Here is a 4,003-nt window from a genome sequence, read left to right on the forward strand (position 1 = left end):
TTTAAGAACAATTTGAAACATATCATAGTTAGTGGCTGACAATATGATTCATGGATAATTTTGGTTCATTTTGAACAATCCGATTTACTAACCTAAAATGGATCGAGGACATTTTTATCCAAAATTTCCACCACTGTGACTCAGAGTGTGTGTTGTGTGTTTTTTTATGTTATAGTAAAATAAACCAACAGTGTCTCAATACAAATTGTATTTTCCAATATTATTGCAATAGATTTATTTCATTTTGAAACTTTTTAATGGTATAAGTCGATTCGATTAGCAACTTGCCTCAGACAGATCGATCTGGTTGGATGGTAGGAATATAAAATCAATTCATCTTTCTCCAAAAAGTAACTGGAAAATGTATCCCAACATGAATAACCCACTAATTGGGTTACAGAAATAACCCAAGTGTTTTTAAGAGTGAACCTTCAAACTTCACAACAAATAAAATCATATTCCTCCATAAACTGACTTATTTCTCTTATTTTGTTGTGAAATCATTTCTAAAAGCTGTTCTTTTAGGAACAATAGTCTCTATAGTTTTTAAAATCTAAACCCCAGAGCTTAAAATGAAGAAAACGATAGTCACAGTCAGGGCGTCTACAAATGCAAAGACATAATATGACAACTGAAAAAAAAAGAATAAAAGAGCACAGCAGACGGCCAAAGCAGCAGCACCTCCTGCAGAAATGTATTACCAAGACTGAAAGATCAGGAGATGAACGCAAATGCAAAAACGCAGCCAGACTGCAGACACTGCTGAGTTCTACACACACATGCACACACACCCCACACATGAACAAACACACACAAGCACTCATGCTCGATTCACAACCCTGTGAGTCAGGCTGCCTGGATGACGATATGTGGGGACACCATATTCTGTGGGTTTTATGTCTTAAAAAGTGCTGACACATAATTTAATGTGGGCAAATGACATAAAACAACAGCACATTTTCAAACAGCCTCTGCTTTTTTCAGCTTTTGCTGATAAGTCAAGCTTACCTGCACATCACCTTTTTTTGTTTGTCTATTTTTGACATCACAGTTTGTCTCTTCCTCTGACACTCAGAGCTGCAGATGGACCTGGATGGAGAGCAGATGCTGTAGTTTGAGTTTTTGTAGGGAAGCCCTAAGAAAAACCTTTGATTCCTCATTTAAAGCTCTCTTTTCTATTGTCAAACTCATTAAAAGTTAACAGGTTAAGCTAAGGGGAAGATGAGGAGCCCTGAGGACACTGAGATTTTTGGTATGGCAATCTTATGAAAATACATGAAAAGAAAAGGATCACATTACTTAAAGATTAAAACTGATTTTTGTTTATTTTTTATTTAACTTTTATTTAACCCCTAGGAGTCCAAGAGTACCGTATTTCATGTCACCTCTTTTTAACAGTTTGGTCAGGGGCTAAACTGTGACTTATACTCAGGAGCAACTTTTTGTACAATAAACTGAACACAATGTTTTTATAAAATATTTTAACCAAAATATTAATGTTGAATTTGTTTTCTATGTAGAAATTGTTGATTTTTTTTTAACAATGAAATGAAACAAAAATATACATGAAATATAACATAACATGTTGACTGATACTGTTCCTTCAGTCTCTCATAACTGCCAAATATTTAAATACATTTCCTCTTAATCACTACAGGTTTCTGGTATTAACCCAAAAATATGTACAATCACATTAGACACATCACTCCAGTTAATGATATTGGGGATGAAAAATGTTTCATAAATAATTTAATAGCCAAATATAAAAGTTCCTTGCACCATTATCTGGTTTAAACTAGTTTCTAGAATCTTCTATTCCCAAAAAGCTTAACTGCTAGCATTAGCGAGTTAGCTTTCAAACACGTACAACACACATTTCCTCTCAAACGTTTTAACTCGAACAACATTAACCTCTGTTGTCTGTGAGATCTTCAGCCTTCAGGTTTGCACATTACATTTCACATTAAGTTTTTACTAACCTGTGATTTGGAATAGAAAGATGTGATGAGCTGTTCGTATCTTTTCAGGATAAGATTATTCTTCCTCTGGTGCACATCCATTCTTTACATTTACGTGCGGCGCTGCCACCTAACGGATAGTTTGGGAATTGCAATATCTCAAAGACTTGGAACCGAACCATGAAATAACAAAAAAAGTAAGTAAATTAAAACGAAATAAATAAATAACTAATACTAATTCAGAAGTGTCTGTTTTTTGTTGTTGTTTTTTTCTACTTCTAAACTTTCCAACCCAACAGATCATTTTATTTTATTAATATTAATGACCCGATGTTATCTTGTGCTTAATTTTAACTTGTATAATGTTGACAAAATAAATTTTTATAGAGAGTAAAATATTGAAAGTTATTTAAAGTTTAAGTTGATTTATTCTGGAATAATATTCCTGCCTTTTTATTATTCACAACTATGTTAAAAAGATACGATTTTAAAGTTTTAAAAATTGGTATTCTACTAGCTTTTTGGAATATTTTGGCATTTACTAAGATTTTTTAGGCTATTATGGAGTTTAGTTAATATTTCAGCTGCATACTAGTTGTTTTAGCTAATTTAGGCTTTTCTTTTTAAGCTTTTTAGGCTGTTTTGAAGTTTAGCTAATATTTTAACTCGCTATCAATTTCAGTATTTTCAACTATCAGCTTCAGTGTTTTTATCATTTTCAGCATCTTCAGCAGCCAAATTCAGATTACAGCATTCACACTATTGCAGGTAATTCTATATATCTAGTTCATAAGTAACAAATTTATGGTTGTAAAGTTTTTGAAAATATAGATTCAGAGTGTTCAATAAATGTTTTTCTGTTCGGCCCGTGACCTAAAGTGTGTTTTGGATTTTGACCCCTTGTGTGATTGAGTTTGACCCTCCTGCTCTACAATAGTCACACCCTAAAAAACTGTTAACCTCACTTTGTTTGGGATAATTTTTTTTAGTTCCACCTCAATTGATTTTTGTTGTCATTTACCAAATTGCATTCATATACTGGACTTAAGATTTACATGAGTAGAATAATAATAGATTAGGGAAAATGTTGGCCTTTTTCATTGTAAAAATACAAAAATATTATGTTAAGTATGATATAAGTAAGATATTTTTAATTAAAATGTACTTCAAGCAGCCAGTAATGTTTTTACTACCACTCCTAAAGATGTTTCAAAAATAAGGACACATTGCAGATCACCTTTAGCCTTACTAAAAACCTCTATTTTTAAGCTAAACACACATCAGAAGCATTTTCAAACTTCAACAGATTATAAGCTATCCAACTTTTATTATGAAATGCAGTCAATGATTTTTGTTAAACAACTATTCTATCCCTTGTTGTATCTCTTACAAATGATTGTTTTCATTTTAAGAAGCAGTTCCTGTCCAGCTGTATCCACGAAACACATCAAAGGTCGGACACGTCTGTGTCCTTCACGATTTTGAACACCTGAAGGCAGCATTCGTATCTTTGTTCCAGTTTTTGCCAGCGCCTGTAAAGATGGTCACAGGATTGTGATCACCTTCTGCTCTAGGGAACACCGTCCTGTCCACACCACAAAGCTGATCCACCTTCTCCACCATGAGGTCTCGATGTGCTAATTCTTACACAATCGCACTGTTCACTCCAAACACACAAAATCTCTCAAACATCTCTGTTCAAGAATTATCCTGCCTTCACGACGGGAAGCAGCGGCATGAAAGGAAGCTGGAGCGCCTGGAGAAAACCCACACATGCAAGGGGAACGCTCCACACAGAAAGGTCCCAGCTGGGAATTAAACTGCATCCTTTATGCTATGAGGAGAGTGCCAATCACCACACCGCCATGCAACTGCTTAGTTTTTTGGCTCCCTACAGGAAGTCGCCACAGCGAATCCTCTTGTTTTTTTAATTTATTAAATATAAATAATAATAATAATTTGGAACAAAATCTCATTATAGTATAACCCTCACATGTAGGTAAAGTCAGATGATCAACTCCTGCAGGAAAGTTTTGTGGACCTGA

At 34.1% G+C, this 4,003-nt stretch overlaps 1 long non-coding RNA gene across 2 annotated transcripts in view; it reads right to left on the reverse strand.

The window, feature by feature from the left end:
- LOC112143970 overlaps positions 1–2,099 on the reverse strand; it is a 34,750-nt gene extending 32,651 nt beyond the window's left edge. For both annotated transcript variants that reach the window (XR_002918828.2, XR_002918829.2), the window contains exons 1-2: positions 1,980–2,099; positions 1,009–1,089 (exon numbers count right to left, since the gene is read on the reverse strand). This is a non-coding gene — a long non-coding RNA (uncharacterized LOC112143970). The remainder of the gene's footprint in view (positions 1–1,008; positions 1,090–1,979) is intronic.
- Positions 2,100–4,003: the final 1,904 nt, after the last annotated feature.

This window comes from Oryzias melastigma, linkage group LG16 (genome assembly GCF_002922805.2).
Source record: "Oryzias melastigma strain HK-1 linkage group LG16, ASM292280v2, whole genome shotgun sequence".
NCBI classification, from domain to species: domain Eukaryota; kingdom Metazoa; phylum Chordata; class Actinopteri; order Beloniformes; family Adrianichthyidae; genus Oryzias; species Oryzias melastigma.